The following is a 22,300-nucleotide window of genomic DNA, read 5'->3' on the forward strand; positions in this document are numbered from 1 at the left end:
TTTTTTTATAACCCACTGTGACACACCAGGGATTGCTTTCCAAGCCCCTGCCCGGCTGTACAGGGGTTTTATAGTGTCGGAAGGCATGTGGAAGGCACAACTTCCGTGTGGTGCAGAAGAGACAGAAAACAATTTTTTTGAATATATTAATGTTTTTTATTGAATTCACTGTTACAGCAGCAGAATGCAAGGGAGTGCGCACCAGCGCGGGCTCGCAGCATACACTCACATTCGAAAAAACATTTACCTCCCTGGCCGGATCAAAAATGGGCCGTGGGGAGAGAATTCGGGAGAATTCGGACCAGCCTGGGCGGAGCTCAACCCTCCTCTCTTCCTGACTAGTCTGTCAGAGTTGCTTCCTGTGTTCAGGTTCCAGTGTTATTTTTGGCCGGGGACCCTGATGCTTAGGCGGGAAGTGCTTCGTCCGACATTGACGCTGATCCTGTGGTGGGCGGGGTGGATCAGGCGCATGCACAGTCCTGCGCTGTGGCATTTGCTGCTGCTGCTGGTGGTACGGAGCTCTCTGGCGGGAGGCAGAGCTAGCTCATTTCAGGAGAAAGTGTTGCATTGCTTGGGAAGCTTCCTGCTAGTGGCCTGAAACACTTTCAGGGCCGCTATCGAGTAGAGGGCAGAGCCTGCCTGGCCGGCGGGAATGTATATGCCCTATTTGCCAAGGCTGAGGTTGTTTGACAAGGCTTGGAAGGGTGGACTATTTTTGACTTCCAGCCTATCGCAAAGGGTGGGCAGAGGTGCGTAGCCCTTCTCGACTGCGCCGTCGATGGTGGAGAGCGTGTGCGAGATGGATGGGCGGAGACGAGCGGAGTAGGGGGTGCGCCACGACTTTGCACGGCTCTCGGCTGAGGGGCCTGCTGGCTCCCCGGCAGATACCACTCGTCGAGGCGGGGTGCCAGAGGGATGCCGAGGGAATGGGGTTGTCGACCAAGCCCGACCATTCCTCAGCATCTGAAGCGATGAGAGACATGGAGTCATCGTGATGCTCGTCATCCTCATTGCCGCCAAATGAGACCAAAGCCTCAGCGTCGAGCGGAGGGAGCAGGTCTGATTGAGAGAACATCACAGGAGAAACGTCTCTCTGAGGCGAGAAACGAGGCACACGGGCACTGGGCCGGCATTAGCTCGTTCGCCTCGGTGTACTCAGCCCTCTGGCTCCGCCGTTTTTTCATCGGAGTTCGGACTGGAAAGGGAACGGGAGAGCGCGAGGGATGGGGTCGCGCCCTGAAAAGAATGCTATCCATGAGCGGAAATAAGGAGATGGGCATATTCTTCGCAGAGAGAGCAGCCGGACCCAGAGAGAGTGGAGTCTGCATGGGCTTTACCCAGACAGTGCACACACATTGTGGCCATCCTCTTCATACAGGTGAGTGCTGCATGTACCACATATATGTTGCGACATTACATAAGTTGCTATTCAGTAAAACACTTTTAAGGATACACTGTGTCCTTAAACACACTAGTGTTAGCCAGAGAGCGCAGGGGTAAGGCGCTAAAGCTCACGGGACCATTAGCAATTGAACGCGCTGAAACAGGCCGCTGACTCGTTGCAGGATGTCCGGCTGGCTCGTACGAGATTCCGCTGCTGGCTCGTCTTTTCTCTAAGAGTTGGTGTAGCTTCGAGTTTTATCAGCAAGGTTCGAGATCATCGCTGAAGGAGATTAATCTGAAGTTTTAGGGCATTACAGAGTATTTGAGGGTGCCCTTTTGGTGGGCACTTGTGTCCCGTTCGCAGGGTTTAAACCCATGATTCGCGGGTTTTGTGCTCATTGGTCCGTTCAGTTAAGCTGCTCTGCCATTAGTTCATGCAGTTCCCACTGGCCAGCCAATAGCATGCAAAAGTCTCTACACTGTTTTGACTGGGCAGTAGCACTGCATGATTTTACAAAAAACGTTCGAAAGGGAACTCCACTAGACCAAGCTCAGGAGGAGATAGCATCTCTCTCTCTCTCTCTCTCTCTCTCTCACACACACACACACACACACAAACTCATTGTCTGTGTATAATCCATTTCTTTTTTTATACAGCATTCAAAATGTTTCTGTTTATCTTCTTCCCCTGAACAGTGCAATTATAGAAATATTTACATAGATTCCTCATTCGATCCGCACAGGCACTAATGAGGAATATAATATAATATATAATATTATATAATATATATATATTCCTCATTAGTGCCTGTGCGGTACTTTTAAGCCAGTGTGTTCAAAATGTGATTCAAACTAGTGTCTGCTATTAAATGAGTCAACTATTATCTTTGCAACACAAACAGAAAATGAATGGTTTAGTTTCAAACAAGAGGAGTAAAATGTTACAATTCACCCCATAGTCTGGGTTAGTTGTAACATACCCTGGGGTATGTTACATTAGGATATCCAGAGATGTAACGATATCCACCGGGGTGAAATGTAACATAATGAAATATGGATTATGGCAAAAAAATATATATTTTGAAAGCTTTTTATTTAAAACTAACTTTTCAATATAACTGATGTGTGTGTCACTGTCTCAGTGTGTTTGTCACTCTCAGTCATAGTAATTGAACATAATAAATTGAAATTTAACAAACATGCTTACACACATAATGCTTGTGTTCCTGTCAGTCATAGCATTAGCCATAGTAAATTATTGAAATCGAACACTTGAACGTGTGTGTGTGTGTGTGTGTGTGTGTGTGTGTGTGTGTGTGTGTGTGTGTGTGTGTGTGTGTGTGTGTGTGTGTGTGTAGGGTGACCATATTTTGATTACCGAAAAAAAGGACTTAGCCCGGCAATGAGATACTCAGATGGTACTTGAAGTTCACTCAAAGTAGCTTGAAGTTACTTATTAATTGCATTTAAAGTATGCCCCCTCTGTATGGATAGAAAATTGTTATATTAGGGCCAGGACAGAACTTGAAAACCGTACGTTTGGTTACCCTAATGTGTGTGTGACTCTGTTACAACTAGGGATGCACCGATACCATTTTTCCAGAACGGATCCGATCCGATATTAAAAATGTTGAGTATCGGTCGATACCGATACTAAACCGATCCGATACCAATGCAGTTTTGTCTATGTAGAATTTCTAAGCCTTAGTGTGTAGAATTGAATAAATTAGATTAGTGAATAATACAGCAGCAAAAGTTATAAAATCACGAGTGCACAATAATTGTATAAAATCTAAACATTTAGTTGGGAAAAAATAATGGAAACCACAAAAGTGAATAACTGTAGCTGTAAATCTGGTAAAATATGTTACACAAAATATATTCATGAAAAAAAAGTAAATATATTTATAGAAATAGGGCCTATATACTAAGAAATTGCATTTATTTTAAATGTATAGTGCATATTTTTAATGAGGCAGCAACATATAGATAGAGCAGAACAAGAAAGGCTATTAATAAGGCTTTCATAGCGCAACAGTAGCATAATACAGAGCGGCACAACACGCTTATGCGCATCCCGTGCACAGGATGATGCGCTTGAAGCAACACGGAGTCACATGCTCACAGCCACAGTCATAGACGCTCACAGCGTGCCGCGCTCCATCCGCATCGTATGGAGCCAGATTAGCCTCAAATATAATACATTTACAAAACAAAATTCATAAATGCATAGCACAATTCACATTTGTAAAATCTGAATCTGATACCCCTCTTTGAACTGTCACCTTATCGTGGTGGAGGGGTTTGAGTACCTGAATGATCCTAGGAGCTATGTTGTCCGGGGCTTTATGCCCCTGGTAGGGCCTCCCAAGGCAAACAGGTCCTTGGTGACGGGCCAGACTAAGAGCAGTTCACAAGCCCATTATGATGAAATTAAAAACAAGGGCCAAGACGTCGCCCGGCATGGCACAGCCGGGGCCCCACCCTGGAGCCAGGCCCGGGGTTGGGGCTCGTATGCGAGCGCCTGGTGGCCGGGCCTTCCCCCATGGGGCCCCGGCCGGGCTCAGCCCGAAAGAGCGACTTGGGGCCGCCCTCCTGTGGGCTCACCACCTGCAGGAGGGATCATAAGGGGCCGGTGCACAGTGGATCGGGCGACAGTCGAAGGCGAGGTCCCCGACGACCCGATCTCTGGACACGGAAACTGGCTCTAGGGACGTGGAATGTCACCTCGTTGGCGGGGAAGGAGCCTGAGCTTGTGCAGGAGGTCGAGAGATACCGACTAGAAATAGTCGGGCTCACCTCCACGCACAGCTTGGGCTCTGGAACCACACTTCTCAAGAGAGGCTGGACTCTCTACCACTCTGGAGTTGCCCATGGTGAGAGGCGGTGGGCTGGAGTGGGTTTGCTTATAGCCCCCCAGCTCAGTCGCCATGTGTTGGAGTTAACCCCGGTGAGCGAGAGGGTCGCTTCCCTGCGCCTTCGACTCTGGGATAGGTCTCTCACTGTCATTTGTGCCTACGGGCCGAATGGCAGTGCAGAGTACCCGGCCCTCTTGGGGTCTCTGGGAGGGGTGCTAGAAAGTGCTCCGACTGGAGACTCCATCGTCCTACTGGGGGACTTCAACGCCCATGTGGGCAGTGACAGAGACACCTGGAGGGGCGTGATTGGGAGGAACGGCCCCCCTGATCTGAACCCGAGCGGTGGGGGACTTCTGTGCTAACCATGGCTTGTCCATAACGAACACCATGTTCAAGCATAAGGGTGTCCATCAGTGCACTTGGCACCAGGACACCCTAAGCCGAAGGTCTATGATCGACTTTGTGGTCGTCTCATCTGATCTCCGGCTGTATGTCTTGGACACTCGGGTGAAGAGAGGGGCGGAGCTGTCAACCGATCACTACCTGGTGGTGAGTTGGATCCGATGGCGGGGGAGGAAGCTGGACAGACTCAGCAGACCCAAATGTACTGTGAGGGTCTATTGGGAACGTTTGGCTGAACCCCCTGTCAGGGAGATCTTCAACTCCCACCTCCGGCAGCGCTTCGACCAGATCCCGAGGGCGTCTGGAGATATTTAGTCCGAATGGACCATGTTCTCCACCTCTATTGTCGACGCGGCCGCTCGGAGCTGTGGCCGTAAGGTCTCCGGTGCCTGTCGAGGCGGTAATCCCCGAACCCGGTGGTGGACACCGGAAGTAAGGAATGCCGTCAAGCTGAAGAAGGAGTCCTATCAGGCCTGGGTGGCTTGTGGGGCTCCTGAGGCAGCTGACAGGTATCGGCAGGCAAAGCGGACGGCAGCCCGGGTAGTTGTGGAGGCAAAAACTCGGGCCTTGGAGGAGTTCGGTGAGGCCATGGAGAAAGACTATCGGTTGGCCTCGAAGAGATTCTGGCAAACCGTTCGACGCCTCAGGAGGGGGAAGCAGTGCCCTACCAACACTGTCTAAAGTGGAGATGGGCAGCTGCTGACCTCAACTGGGGATATTGTTGAACGGTGGAAGGAATACTTAGAGGATCTCCTCAATCCCACCGACACGTCTTCCTTTGAGGAAGCAGAGGCTGAGGGCTCGGAGGGGGACTCGTCCATCATCCGGGCTGAAGTCATCGAGGTAGTTAATAAGCTCCTCGGTGGCAAGGCGCCGGGGGTGGATGAGATTCGCCCTGAGTACCTTAAGTCTCTGGATGTTGTGGGGCTGTCTTGGCTGACGCGCCTCTGCAGCATCGCGTGGCGGTTGGGGACAGTGCCTATGGACTGGCAGACCGGGGTGGTGGTCCCTCTTTTCAAGAAGGGGGACCGGAGAGTGTGTTCCAACTACAGGGGGATCACACTCCTCAGCCTCCCTGGGAAAGTCTATGCCAGGGTATTGGAGAGGAGAATTCGGCCGATAGTGGAACCTCGGATTCAGGAGGAGCAGTGCGGTTTTCGTCCCGGTCGTGGAACGCTGGACCAACTCTATATCCTTCACAGGGTGCTGGAGGGTTCATGGGAGTTTGCCCAACCAGTTCACATGTGCTTTGTGGATTTGGAGAAGGCATTCGACTGTGTTCCCCGTGGCACCCTGTGGGGGGTGCTCTGGGAGTATGGGGTCCGGGGCCCCTTGCTTAGGGCAGTACGGTCCCTTTACAACCAGAGCAGGAGCTTGGTTCGCATTGCCGGCAGTAGGTCAAATTTGTTCCCGGTGCATGTTGGTCTCCGGCAGGGCTGCCCTTTGTCACCGGTTCTGTTCATAATTTTTATGGACAGAATTTCTAGATGCAGCCAAGGGCCGGAGAGTGTCCGGTTATGGGACCACGCGATTTCATCGCTGCTCTTTGCAGATGATGTTGTCGTGTTGGCAACCTCAGACCGGGACCTTCAACATGCACTGGGACGGTTTGCAGCCGAGTGTGAAGCGGCTGGGATGAGAATCAGCACCTCCAAGTCCGAGGCCATGGTTCTCAGTCGGAAAAGGGTAGCTTGCTCACTTCAGGTTGGCGGAGAGTTCTTGCCTCAAGTGGAGGAGTTTAAGTATCTTGGGGTCTTGTTCACGAGTGAGGGAAGGATGGAACGGGAGATTGACAGACGGATCGGTGCATCATCTGCAGTAATGCGGGCGATGTACCGGTCTGTCGTGGTGAAGGAGCTGAGCCGTAAGGCAAAGCTCTCGATTTACCGGTCAATCTACGTTCCTACTCTCACCTATGGTCATGAGCTGTGGGTCATGACCGAAAGGACAAGATACAGGCGGCTGAAATGAGCTTTCTCCGCAGGGTGGCTGGGCGCTCCCTTAGAGATAGGGTGAGAAGCTCGGTCACTCGGGAGGAGCTCAGAGTAGAGCCGTTGCTCCTTCACATCGAGAGGAGCCAGCTGAGGTGGCTTGGGCATCTATTTCGGGTGCCTCCTGGACGCCTTCCCAGGGAGGTGTTCTGGGCACGTCCCACCGGGAGGAGGCCCCTGGGGATTATGTCTCCAGGCTGGCCTGGGAACGCCTCGGGGTACCCCCGGAGGAGCTGGAGGAAGTGGCCAGAGAGAAGGAAGTCTGGGCGTCTCTGCTTAGACTGTTGCCCCCGCGACCCGGCCCCGGATAAGCGGAAGATGATGGATGGATGGAAAATCTGATTCGTAAATTCAAAACACGATTCATAAATGCACAAGTAAAAGCATAAATATTTCCCCAAATGCTCACACAAATGCATCTTACCTAAATAAATGTAAAATCGTTACACAAATATGTATATATCAAGTTCTTGAATTAATTTCCATCACACATTTATGAAAGATGTTGCATGCATTTATGGATCGTTGAATCTGCATTTGCGAATCGTCACACGTATATGGACTGCATTGCATTTGTGTGTGGGATTTTTGAGACCTTCCTGGCAGGTTAAGATTCGTAAATATCTTTTTTTTTGAGGACGTTCTGTTTAGCCAATCGTGGTGAGCTTTTAATCCACCAATCAAAACACTCCCTACTGATCAGACTCAAGAAGCTCAGTCCTGCCCTTGTTCTGTGCATTCTTTCATGATCGGTTGTTTCATGACCTTTATGTAAAGACATTTTAATGTGTACTCTTTTTCTAGCACCTATTGCAATTTCTACAAAATTATGATATATATTGTTCGCACAAAATACAGCTACCCAGTTAGCCTGCTGTCTTATTCACCAAAGTTGCGTACCCTGTTTATTCATGTTATCTTTGAAGAATGACTTCAATATAAAACAATATTATAACTGTATAGTAAGAGAAATAGATTAAGTGGTCTTTTTAGATCTCTTTATAGTTTGTCATAGGCAAGTCACAGGTTACAGTATTTCTGTAGATCTGAATATTCAGCTTATTACTAGCACGTTTTACATTTCACCTTACCATTAGGGCTGACCTCTGGTTGTTGCACATTTTATTAAACTACATTAACATATGTAGTCCTAATAATTTATACTTCACACAAATTTAGTCACTCATTGTATTTATTCACAAAATATAAATAGCAATATGACAAGAGTTCACAAAAAAAGAATCATCCTTGGGTTGTTCCTAATCTAAACCTGTATGACCTAATTTTCTCTGCTGAACACAAAGGGAGGTGTTAATGTTAACCTCATATAGAGATATTAAGCATAATAATCTTCCTTATACACCATTTACTTTACATTCACCATTTACTTTTTTGAACCAAAGAAAAGTGAATGGTGAATAAGTAAAAATTCTATACAGATAAATAAAAACGTGCCAAAATAGTACAAATAAAGTACAGCACATGCAAATCATGCAACGACTGGCAAATTTAAATATAATAACATTAACCAATAGAAAAATACAAAACAATTTCAGTGCACAGATGTTATAAGTTACAACAGAAAAAAATGCATTTCATCCTTAAAATGTACATTTTCTCATTTGAAATAGTTACTTCAACTACTACCGCACACGACGTGCAAGACAAAAAAGTTAATCGACTAACGTTGACTTCTGTCATCTGAAAACCCCTTTACCACTGAAAGAATACTATGACAAATATATAGATATACAAGCAAATGTGTGTGTGTGTGGGGGGGGGGGGGGATTATGTTTCACTGGTGCACTAAATAGATGTATTATAGCAAACAAAGTTGAGTCATGTTCCCGAGTAATATCTGCATGCAACTAGTTCTGCAGAGGACATATAATACGCCATTAGACAGCAATCCATATGAGAGCGAAGTCTGGTGTGGAAGGTGGATCTGCGACCGACTTCTGTCCAGGTTGTCACAACATCTCTTGTTAATCCATCTTCACAAACTGCCCTGGAATACAATTCAAACATAAACAAGAATTGTTATAAATATAACGTGAGATTCTTACATTCACAATGCTCATTTGGCCTCGGTGGTGAAGTGTGCAGAAAATTCTGCCGGACTGAAATTTTGTCTTTTAGTCATTCAGAAGAATTTTCCGAAGAGACTAAACCATTTCTCTAAAGTAAATATTCAACAGAAGCTTGCAAGAAAGTGTCAGGAACAGTTGTGTGTATTATCTGTGTAATTTTAGGGACTAAACTTACCTGAAGTGAAAACAACAGTGGCAGCTGCTTGTCAGACGAGCTGCCGCCCCATTTCCATGGTGATCGCAGGCTAACTGGGTAGCTGTATTTTGTGCGAACAATATATATCATAATTTTGTAGAAATTGCAATAGGTGCTAGAAAAAGAGTACGCATTAAAATGTCTTTACATAAAGGTCATGAAACAACCGATCATGAAAGAATGCACAGAACAAGGGCAGGATTGAGCTTCTTGAGTCTGATCAGTAGGGAGCGTTTTGATTGGTGGATTAAAAGCTCACCACGATTGGCTAAACAGAACATCCTCCAAAAAAAGATATTTACGAATCCTAACCTGCCAGGAAGGTCTCAAAAATCTCACACACAAATGCAATGCAGTCCATGCACGTGTGACGATTCGCAAATGCAGATTCAACGATCCATAAATGCATGCAACATCTTTCATTAAATGTGTGATGGAAATTAATTCAAGAACTTGATATATACATATTTGTGTAAAGATTTTACATTTATTTAGGTAAGATGCATTTGTGAGAGCATTTGGGGAAATATTTATGCTTTTACTTGTTAATTTATAAATAGTGTTTTGAATTTACGAATCAGATTTTACAAATGTGAATTGTGCTATGCATTTATGAATTTTGTTTTGTAAATGTATTATATTTGAGGCTAATCTGGCTCCATACTTTTGGACCGATTCCAAAGTCGTCCTTGGTTACATTAACAATGATAAAGCGATTTCATGTATTCGTAGCCAATCGGATCCAGCAGATCAAATCAAGTACAGAATCACATCAGTGGCAATATGTTGCCTCAGAAAATAACCCAGCTGACCATGCCTCTCGCGGACTCATGGCAAAGGAGCTTGTAGAGTCTAACTGGTTCAAGGGACCTAGTTTTTGTGGCAAAGGGACCTCCCTAAGGAAGAAGAGTTTAAGGTGAGAGAACTCAATAAGGATGATCCAGAAATCAAAAGAGCACAAGTTCACACAACGAAAGCAAATGAGGAAAGGTCCTTATCAGACCGACTTCACAAGTTTTCAGATTGGAAAAGAGTCATAAGAGCCATAGCAAGACTTAAGCGTCTTGCAAAAGAGGTGAAAGGTCTTAAAACAAGATCCAATGAAGTTACGACGCTTGAAGAAAGAATGGAGGCTGAACAATTTATAATCCGTGAAGTTCAAGAAGAAGCGTTCAGTAATGAAATCAGAGCTCTTAAACAAAAAAAGGTACAAAAGAACAAGTCAACCAAACTGTACAAGTTGAACCCTTTCATGGACAGCCAAGATATCCTGAGGGTGGGAGGTAGATTGACACAAGCAACACTCTACCCTCGTGTCAAACACCCAGCCATCCTCCCCAAAGGACATCATGTGTCTCGATTGTTGATAAAGCACTATCATGAGAAGGTGAAGCATCAGGGTCGTGGAATGACCATCAATGAACTACGTTCCAGTGGGATTTGGATCCTGGGGTGTAGTTGTGAGGTGTCATCATTCATTTTCAAGTGCATCAAATGCAGAAAGTTCAGAAAATGTAATCAAGAACAAAAAATGGCCGACCTCCCCCCAGAGAGGATGGAAGCTACCCCTCCATTTACCTATAGTGGTATGGACTGTTTCGGACCATTTTATTTTAAAGATGGAAGGAAAGAACTGAAGAGGTATGGGCTTCTATTCACTTGTATGTGTTCACGTGCCATCCACATTGAGGCATTGGATGACCTTTCCACTGATGCTTTTCTAAATGCATTGCGCTGTTTTATTGCCATAAGAGGCAATGTAAGTCAACTACGAAGTGATCAAGGCACAAACTTTATCGGGGCACGCAATGAATTCCAAGAATTAATGAAAGGAATGGAGCAAGAATGCATGAAAGAGTTGGGATGCAACTTTGTCATGAACCCACCTGTTTCCAGTCACATGGGCGGCGTCTGGGAGAGGCAGATTCGGACTGTGAGAAGTGTCCTTACTTCCATCCTAGAGCAGTCTGCTGGAAGATTAGACAGCTCTTCATTAAGAACATTCTTATATTAAGTGATGGCTATAGTGAACAGTCGACCATTGACCACTGAATATCTCAATGATCCATTAGGACCCGAACCTCTCACTCCAAACCATATATTGACAATGAAATCATCAATAATCGCCCCACCACCTGGTGAATTTGTAAGGGAAGATCTCTATCTTCGAAAAAGATGGAAGAGAGTACAGTTCTTGTCCAATGAATTTTGGACCAGGTGGAGAAAAGAGTATTTGCTGAATCTGCAGCAGAGGAGCAAATGGAACAAAGATGCTAAAGTGAATGACATTATACTGTTGCAAGATGATGGCGCACCAAGAAATCAGTGGAAGCTGGCGAAGGTAGTTGAAGTCTTCCAAGGAGCTGATGGAAGAGTCAGAAAATTCAAACTGCTTCTTAGTGATACAACACTAGACAGTAAAGGCACACGCTTAAATAAGCCAGTTTACTTAGAAAGGTCAATACACAAAACAGTACTATTGCTTGAGGCTGAAGTATGTTAGCTTTTCAATGACATGTTATATTTGTGTATTTGCATAAATCTTTTACAAGGTTCTGTTAACAATGTTTTTTTTGTGTGAATCACACATCGTGTGATGGTGGGAGTGTAAATGCAGCTTTTTTCGAGTTTATTTTAAAAAGTGTACATGCTTTTATTTTGACATGACGAAAACCGGAAGTAGCGTCTGTTAGCGGCGGTATGTTCAGAACATATAGCATGTCCCAAATTGTAGTATGTTGAAAAGAGTATTTCAAAGATTCCCTGATGGTTTACTATTTCCGGTCCGAATTCACAGTATGGATCGATGGGCACTCTAACGGCTGATATTGCCCACAACCCATTGCGAGTTGGGTGAGGATTCGATTAGAACTACAAACGCGGATAAAAAGCGTTAAAAAACTACAAACATGACGGATGTGCGAGTTCGACGGTTAAGCATGCGGTTATAAAGGGGTTTGAGTGACCCTATCAATATTTAACCTGACAAAAATATATTTATTCAGTGTTGTCCACATTATATTGTTCACATGCAGCAGCATTGTGAACTTTTGTAATGACACGTTTGGCCATTAACTTTTAAATGCATCATTATATTTAAACTGCAAACACATGAGGAGAGTCTCTGCATTAAAGACCCACAAATGGCAGGTCGAGCGGCTACATTTCTCTCCGATAGGGTAGGAGATTAAACTGAATGTGAAGGATTTGAACTGTGACGAATCTGACGATGATTGACAGGGCAGATAAACGGTGACGGGATGCACGTAACTAACCCTGCGTCCCAATTCGCATACTATCCATCCTAAATAGTATTCGAAAATAGAATTAGTATGTCCCAAATCGTAGTATGTTGAAAAGAGTATTCCAAAGATTCCCGGATGTTTTACTATTTCCGGTCCGAATTCACAGTATGGATCGATGGGCACTCTAACGGCTGATATTGCCCACAACCCATTGCGAGTTGGACGAGGATTCGATTAGAACTACAAACGCGGATAAAAAGCGTTAAAAAACTACAAACATGACGGATGTGCGAGTTCGACGGTTAAGTAGAGAAGTTTAGATAAAGGGGTTTGAGTGACCCTATCAATATTTAACCTGACAAAAATATATTTATTCAGTGTTGTCACATTATATTTCACCCGCAGGAGCATTGAGAACTTTTGTAATGACACGTTTGGCCATTAACTTTTAAATGCATCATTATATTTCAACTGTAAATACATGAGGAGAGTCTCTGCATTAAAGACCCACAAATGGCAGATCAACGAGCGGCTACATTTCTCTCCGATACGGTAGGAGATTAAACTGAATGTGAAGGATTTGAACTGTGACGAATCTGACGATGATTGACAGGGCAGATAAACGGTGACGGGATGCACGTAACTAAGCGACAGAGTCCGTTAAAGATGGCGAAGTAGTATGTCCCGAAGCTTGCATACTTTTCTACTACACACTCAAAAGTATATACTTTTTCTTCACAAAAAGAGTACATGCTTTTAGGACGTAGTATAAGTAGGCGAATTGGGACGCAGCAATAGACATCATATAGATAGATGCCCCATCGAACGCTACTGCCTATTGGCACGGTCGAGCCGTGGAGCCGCCATCTTGGACCGGTCGCCAGCTCCACTCAGCGTAACTTGTTTGCCAGGTGTCAGCGCATTCAGTGAATCATATCTCCCTGAATACCAAACTGATTTTGATGCGGGGGTTTTTTTGCTGCAAAGTTCATTCAGGTAGCTATGATACAGGACACATGGTTCAGCGTATTTTAATAGTTATAGAAGGCTTAACAGTTATATTATATTCTGATATAATATATAAAGTGACCAGACGTCCAAAATAAAAACGTGATGTATAAGGTAATCTATAAATCACACAATAAATACGATAAAGAAGCAGAAACAGATAGTTGCAGTATTGCAGTAAAATAATATATTTTAATAAGTTTTATAATGACAATTTATAATAAACAATTATGTTTATAAACAATATGTAATGATTTGTGACACTCACTCTCTCTCACACCTCTTGTGACATTCTCTCTCTCACACACACACAATTCTCTCTCACACACCATTCACTTGCTCTCTCTCTCTCTCACACACACACACACACACACACACACACACACACACACACACACAAACACACACACACACACACACACCATTCTCTCTCTCTCTCTCTCAAAAACACACACACCTCTCGCTCTCTCTCTCTCACACACACACACACACACACACACACACCATTCTCTCTCTCTCTCTCTCGCTCTCTCTCTCTCTCTCTCTCTCTCTCTCTCTCTCTCTCACACACATGAAATCCTTCTCGCCTCAAAACTTCCCACTTCTTCCTCACATCTTTGTCCTTGGGAAACCTTTAAAATGAAAACTGAAATTTGGGAGAGTCTACACAAAAACATTTCACAAAGGAGGTCAAGCTTATTTTCTTTCTGCACATTTCTTAGAAACTTTCTTCAATAAAACTCTTATTTTGAAATAGGACTAACGTACTGAAAACCTACTTGACTCAGTAAATAGTGAAGCTAACAACAAAATACTAAGTTCGCTGGCCAATGTTATACCAATAATAATTGTTTTATTTCTATATAGCATTCGTGTCAATTGTAATCTAAAGGGATTAACTTTACATGGGTAACATTAGCTGGAGTAATAATGTAATTTATACACAGACGTCTGTAATATTAATGTCCAATTCGCTGAAAATAAGTTTCGTTCATCTAACAAGTGCTTTCGAACTTCTTTCTGATCTGAATAGTAAGTTATGTGGAAAAAACTTGAGTTGAGGGAGGGAGATAACACAGCCTAGCTACGATTTCAGTACAGTACTATCAAAGATCCTTGCTCCTTCTCAATTATCTGGATTTAAGGACAAAATACAACCAATAGTACGATAGTAATGTTAAATCTTAGTTGTGAAAAGTAATCTCCCGAGCCCTACTTTCAATGGTCCCCCGATTATAACAGGAAAATGCTGCACAGTGCTCTGGCATCTTACCTGCTGCTACGCAACGAAACTAGGAGTACGACCGGTTCAAAATGGCCGCCACAAATCTCAGCGCCCAGCGGCCAATAGGGCGTCTATCTATATGATGTCTATGGTTCAGAAAACGAAACTCAGAGGCCAAAGCTCACATGTAGCGGTGATGTTATCTGCTATTTTTTGTTTCTTTACTATTAGTCCATGCTTCATAGTGTTTGCCACAACTGTTTGTAAGCTGAAAAAATCATATTGTTGACTGTGAAGATTGCTTCTGGGAAGTGTCTCTGCCGTTGGTTGAGAAGCAGGCTAAAGTGGTTAGTATTACTCTGTATTCTTTATTAGCATTAACAACAGTGCTAAGCCATGCTATTTATGTAACGTTTGCAGTATTTGATGCTGTCTTTTATTTTGTCTACCTGAACTTTTAGTTCTACGGTGTTAATAAACAGCTGTAAACGGAACCGGAGTCTCGCATTCAATCAATGGGCGGCATAGTCATGAATATTAATGTTGAGCTATGCTCTGATTGGCTTATTTCAGCAGCTTACAGCACAGCAGTTCAGTTGTTCAGCGAAGCAGCTTCGTGAGTCCTGACCATCCTGACAGAACACAGGCTGACTGAATGACACTTTAAGCTGAACATCTCAAATGGAGATTGATAAAATACAGCCTACTTGTTTATTGGTGTTTTCAAATAATCAGAGAGAGAGAGAGAGAGAGAGAGAGAGAGAGAGAGAGAGAGAGAGAGAGAGAGAGAGAGAGAGAGAGAGAGAGAGCGTGCATGGTTGCCAGATTGTACTTGTTTAGGTAAAACACCGGATAGTATACATATTCTTTTACAGAAAAGCTCTGTTAGGGAGATTTAAATGACTGAAATCTGGCAACCGCACGAACAATCTTCTTTAACAAACCAAAACCAGGGTATGACTCATCTTTTTTCGTCAACGATATTGCATGTTTATATAATGTTAGTCACAATGTAGGTTACGCAGTGACTGTGATGTACTCTGAAATACAAGCATGCAAAAACATCATACTTCAGTTCTCAAAAATATAAATATATTTTACAAAATGAATAGCCGTATAATAATAACAAATGAATATTGTTTTAACATATATGGTGGAAAAGGTGACGTTTGCAAGAAGGATCGAGTGAACGATCTGTAAGCAACGTATCTACGGTTGTATTTTGTAATACAAAATAACATTAACCTTTGTCATTACACACTATTTAGTTTTGTATGGTACTTGGTGTTTCCTATTGTTACTGTACTAGCATCTTGCATTATCTAGACAATGTTGTCTCTGTAAGAAACTTTCAATTTAATCAGAAATTGTTTAAACAGTCAATAAGTGGATAAAATCGCTACTTACTGCTTGCAGGAATACAGTTGTAATTGCCACTTTCTTCAGTTTAAGACGCTGAGCGATGCTTGCTTGAAATGGGCCGAACAAATGAACGATCTTGAATTAAATTGTTGTGGTATCTGATTTTAAACATCAACCATGTCTGTTGACATTTTTTTATCTGTAGGAAGGGTAGAAAAGTCCTCACGTCTCCTGCATAGCCTGAAACATGACGTGTCCATGCGAGCAGCTTGTTTACCTGATGATTCGGCTCAGTCAGTTACGCCTGACAATGAACATGTTTGGAGATATGCAAAATGTGTACGTATAAATGATCCCCAACGCTTGCATCACGGTTGCGTTTATGTTGAGAAGCACTTATTTTTCCGTGGTGTTTTTCATGCACAATATTTACATAAGAAGTAGGAGGCAATGGTGTTTGAGACTCAGTTATGTGATGTCCATGTACTGAACACTTATTATTTCACTATAGCATGGTTAATTCATTCTAGGACACCTTTAAGTGATCGGATTTAAATCCCGCTTGAAAGAATTTCGGAAGAAATTTACTCCTGATCTTTTTACAATATGATAGATATCTGATCAGTGAAAACAATGAAGTGAACAGGTGTAAAAAGGCCATAAGTCTTGCAGTTGCGCTGAAAGAATGCTCGCTGCTGGGGGCGGTGGCGGGAACTCTAAACACCAGTCTGAGACGGTCTCAAGAGTCACGGGAGCATGGGCTTGTGTTGTTTCTCATGGTTTCATTTAATTAATCAGTGTCTATTATATAATGTATATTTTTGCATTCTTATTTTTACAGCCTGTTCATAGCACTGCCATTTTCTGTTGTTGTTGTTCAGATATTTTACTCGATTAAAACTGATCTAGAAAAAACGTGTGATTAGCCTGACAAGCCAGACCCACATCAAGATGTTTGGTCTGGAAACTCACCATAGACAGGGCTCAATCCGAGGGGCGGGATAAACGGTTGTCTTTCAAACTCCCTCTGCACGCGATAGGATAGCGCTACAACCAACCAGAGCAACGAAGGTGAAGCGGAGCTAGTTGAAGCTAGTAAACATGTGAAGATTAGACTTTTGCCATATCCAATGGGCAAAACTCCAAACACATCTTCCCTTTTTTAAGAATGACTTCAGCGCCGTTCTTTTCTCAGAGAAAAGCTCAACTTCAAGTCTTCCAGAGTTGCGTTCAAAGCTGATTCGAAAAACGGACATTCGCCAGCTTCTGTGTTTACTAGTAGGAAGCACGGAATCGCAACTCAGCCGTCATTATGTTAAGCCCCGCCCACCGACTCTATAAACAATGTGATTGGCCTGACCAGAGTTTGGTCTTTACAGCTTAGACGTGTATTGAGAGTTGCTAGACGACACTCGCGGCAGATTAGATTTGCTGGCGCTAGGGTGCGTCTAGATCTCTAGGCTACCATGCGACCACATTGCTACAGTAAACTCTGTAAAATGTTATAATCGATAACTTAATAGATAACAAAGCTTAAAGAGTTAGTTCACCTAAAAATTAAATTTCTTTCATTAATGACTCACTCCAATGTCGTTCCACACCCGTAAGACCTCTGTTCATCCTCGGAACACAGTGTAAGATATTTTAGATTTAGTCCGAGGCCTTTCTGTCCTTTGAATGTGTATGTCCACTTGCTGTCCACGTCCAGAAGGTAATGAAAACATCAAAGTAGTCCATATGTCACATCAGTTGGTTAGTTAAACTCTTTTGAAGTTGTATTTTTAGTTATTTTTGGACCAAAATGTACTGTCGACGATTCAAAAGAGGTTAACTAAGGAGGCTTTCACTTACACTAGGCATGTTTGTTGCAGTCCGAGTCCAACTGTGATTGCTCCTGGTCATATCATTATCACAATCATCCCGTACATGTGTTTTATTGTACTCAATACATTGCCATTGACTAAAATGCATGTGCAGCTTACTTTTCTTCCTAAACAAGTGTGCACCAGAGTCTGGGTTGGTTTCACATTCATGTGAATCGCACCACGGAAGACATGTCTTCATGGTTTTACATTAGCAATTTTTCATATAAACAATACCCCGTTTTTAACTACCAGTGTGAAAGCACCCATAGATCAGAACTGACAGCATCAGATGGTCAATAACAATGAACATACTATGGCATTCTAAGACTGATTAGCTGGCTTTACTGCTCCTTGGAATAAGCTGTTTTAGTTTTTTAGGCCCGCTTGAAACCGGTTTCAACCAGATTGATACAATAAGCACTTTTAAACTAATCACAAAGATCTTTTACAAAATCTAGATACAGTATTGTTCAAAATAATAGCAGTACAATGTGACTAACCAGAATAATCAAGGTTTTTTGTATATTTTTTATTGCTACGTGGCAAACAAGTTACCAGTAGGTTCAGTAGATTGTCAGAAAACAAATGAGACCCAGCATTCATGATATGCACGCTCTTAAGGCTGTGCAATTGGGCAATTAGTTGAAAGGGGTGTGTTAAAAAAAATAGCAGTGTCTACCTTTGACTGTACAAACTCAAAACTATTTTGTACAAACATTTTTTTTTCCTGGGATTTAGCAATCCTCTGAATCACTAAACTAATATTTAGTTGTATGACCACAGTTTTTTAAAACTGCTTGACATCTGTGTGGCATGGAGTCAACCAACTTGTGGCACCTCTCAGCTGTTATTCCACTCCATGATTCTTTAACAACATTCCACAATTCATTCACATTTCTTGGTTTTGCTTCAGAAACAGCATTTTTGATATCACCCCACAAGTTCTCAATTGGATTAAGGTCTGGAGATTGGGCTGACCACTCCATAACATTAATTTTGTTGGTTTGGAACCAAGACTCTGCCCGTTTACTAGTGTGTTTTGGGTCATTGTCTTGTTGAAACAACCATTTCAAGGGCATGTCCTCTTCAGCATAGGGCAACATGACCTCTTCAAGTATTTTAACATATGCAAACTGATCCATGATCCCTGGTATGCGATAAATAGGCCCAACACCATAGTAGGAGAAACATGCCCATATCATGATGCTTGCACCTCCATGCTTCACTGTGGCTTGAATTCAGAGTTTGGGGGTTGTCTCACAAACTGCCTGTGGCCCTTGGACCCAAAAAGAAAAATTTTACTCTCATCAGTCCACAAAATGTTCCTCCATTTCTCTTTAGGCCAGTTGATGTGTTCTTTGGCAAATTGTAACCTCTTCTGCACATGCCTTTTTTTTTAACAGAGGGACTTTGCGGGGGATTCTTGAAAATAGATTAGCTTCACACAGACGTCTTCTAACTGTCACAGTACTTACAGGTAACTCCAGACTGTCTTTGATCATCCTGGAGGTGATCATTGGCTGAGCCTTTGCCATTCTGGTTATTCTTCTATCCATTTTGATGGTTGTCTTCCATTTTCTTCCACATCTCTGGTTTTGCTCTTCATTTCAAGGCATTGGAGATCATTTTAGCTGAACAGCCTTTTTTTGCACCTCTTTATAGGTTTTCCCCTCTCTAATCAACTTTTTAATCAAAGTACGCTGTTCTTCTGAACAATGTCTTGAACGACCCATTTTCCTCAGCTTTCAAATGCATGTTCAACAAGTGTTGGCTTCATCCTTAAATAGGGGCCACCTGATTCACACCTGTTTCTTCATAAAATTTATGACCTCCGTGATTGAATGCCACACTGCTATTTTTTGAACACACCCCTTTCAACTAATAGCCCAATTGCAGCCTTAAGAGCGTGCATATTATGAATGCTGGGTCTCATTTGTTTTCTGAGAATCTACTGAACCTACTGGTAACTTGTTTGCCACGTAGCAATAAAAAAATATACGAAAAACCTTGATTATTCTGGTTAGTCACATTGTACTGCTATTATTTTGAACAATACTGTATGGAAGCAGATGTTCTGCTGTGTTGTCCATGTTATTTTAGTGTACTAACATGTATTTAGTACTTTTTGATAGAGACAATTTCTGACCACACCTCACAAGTCATCACTTCTTAGATATTTGTACAGTATCTGCATGGAAGCTAAATATTTGCTTTTTGGCCACATAAAAACAAAATTAATATAAGTGCTTAGTTAGCGTGTCATAAGTTTGTAACTGTCTACATCTTACACTTCTTTTTTTCAAGTTTCTTTATAACAAAGGTTGGTCAAAAGACCAAAATATGTGTTAAATGTGTTAAAAATAACATTCATGTTTTGTTTTACTGACAAGTGCTTTTCTATGAATGTAAAGTAGCATTTTCTTCAGCTTGACCTTCTTTAGCATTGGTGTAAAAGGCCACTTTTTCACTCATGTGACTTTTTGCAACACATGTGATATATAAAGTATACCAGATTTGTTTAAAAGTTTGGCTATATAGGACACATGCATCATGTTTGTCATTTTATCAATCATTTGTTCTTTTCTGTTATGATTTGATTGACAGGTATGTAGAAGTTGCAGTGGCAGTACAGACCGTCGGGTTCCATGTGTTTCATTAGACTGCTCTATGCTCTACAAATTGTCACGCATCAATCGGCATCTTTCCCGAGGACCATATCTTCGCCAGCTGCTGGAGCAGTTCTGATAGTCTTGCAGTTTGTCCCCTTTCATTTTACTCTGGTGCTATTGACACTGTGCCATTTAGCACAATTTCTATGCATCATAGTTTGAAAAGGTGTGAGAGATTCCATCTTATACTGTTACAGAGAAGAGGAAGGTGATTTTGATGCAATGTGTTTGAGTTTGCTTTGTAGTTGTTGTCATGAGTGTTCTTTAATTTGTTACATTTCTGCAGATTGACATGTCAAACATTTACAGCATAATCCTCTATAAAATGAACCTCAAACTGTAGCAATTTGTAAATCAAGGAGATTCAGTACTGGCTGTAATTCTTGTATAGCAATGTTTGACTGCAGTTATTTTCCCCTTTAAAATCAGTATCTTGTAAATAAGCCTTTGAGTATCCATACATTTTTGAACACGGATAATAAAAAAATGTGGAGAAAAGAAAAATCAAAAAATGTTTATGCCCTGCTTAAGGATTCCACCCACATGCTTTGTCTGTACATTCTCTGCAGAGGCAAGTCAGTATCAGCCTTAACTTGGACTTCAGCAATATGTTAATTCATATTGTCTGTGTGCACAATTGTACTTTCTTTTTTTTCCCTTTAAAAAAAAAAAAACTTTTCTAATGCTTTCTCTATTCTAAACCAGACATTGTTAGCTATTTAAAAACTAAAGAGCTACCAGAGCTCTGTAACCTGTTTTTGTAAACTTGTAAAAACTTAAGGTGCTTTGTTTTTAAATAACATTTGTAGTGGAGATTTAATAGATATAATAAAAGTTGATGTATTTAACAAATGCTTGTTTCTACTTCAATGGGTCCTTTGACCCAAAACATTTTAAATAACCATAATAAATGAACAAAACCAAAAACAATAAAAGCATTGGACTCTCAGTCTGTTTAAAAAATTCATTTAAATAAGAACCAAAAGCAATAAATAAAATGGATAATTGTGTTTTAGGTGCATATTAGGGGCGGATAAAAAGGTTCACAAAACCCTTAGGTGCGTATTAGGGGCGCCACGGTTCACAAAACCCACGGTTCGGTTCGTATCACGGTTTAAGGGTCACGGTTTTCCGTTCTGTACGGTTCTTGTTGTTGTTTTCTTTTAATCCAGAAATGTACTTCAGCATATGATATTAATTACCCATAATTAATATTGGATACAATGAGGATACAGTATTAAAAAAAATGTATATCATAGCCAAATCATGCACAAACTGAACTTGACCATCTCTGAGGAAAGTGATATTTTGATACAGCAAGAGAGAACACATTGATGACATGCTTTTCATTTATTTGGCAAAAAAAAGGAGAATGTGTATTGCTATCTCTACAGGAACTTATGTGCCTTTTTAACACACAAAGATTGAACTGAAGAATTAACTTGCGTCTATCAATCTTCAGTGTAACTTTAAGCCTCATTTATGCACGATGCGTCCGCTCGAGCGCGAGGCAAAAATGACGTCGACGCGGAGTGCGCGAGACCCCATTTCGCTTGCCGTTGTGCACGTCAAATTTCATAATTTTCCGTGTGGCTCCAAAACCGAAGAGCCACGAGTTCCAGACGAATCTGCTGGCCGAGAATGACGTCTCATCACGCCGCACCCGGTCTGCGCGTCGAGTATAAACACCTCCCCAAACGGACGAGGCGCGCGCAATCAACGAGAGAGACGAGGAAAACAAAAAAAGCATGCAAATGGAAATTATCGCGGCCGGAAAATTTATCGAGCTCATTTTTTTTTATTGAGCGATTGATTGATTTATCGACTATCGCGACAGGCCTGATTACTCTAAAATTATTGGAATGATATTGCAGGGGATAAATAAAAAATAAATAAAAAAAATCACAATTTAAAATGCACATTCAGTATGATTGAAAAATTAATAGAAATATTTTGTGAACAAAATGAGAACTTTCAAGAAAGACTTCAGCATCGAAATATTACTA

Source organism: Pseudorasbora parva, chromosome 15, assembly GCF_024679245.1.
Source record: "Pseudorasbora parva isolate DD20220531a chromosome 15, ASM2467924v1, whole genome shotgun sequence".
In the NCBI taxonomy this organism is placed as follows: domain Eukaryota; kingdom Metazoa; phylum Chordata; class Actinopteri; order Cypriniformes; family Gobionidae; genus Pseudorasbora; species Pseudorasbora parva.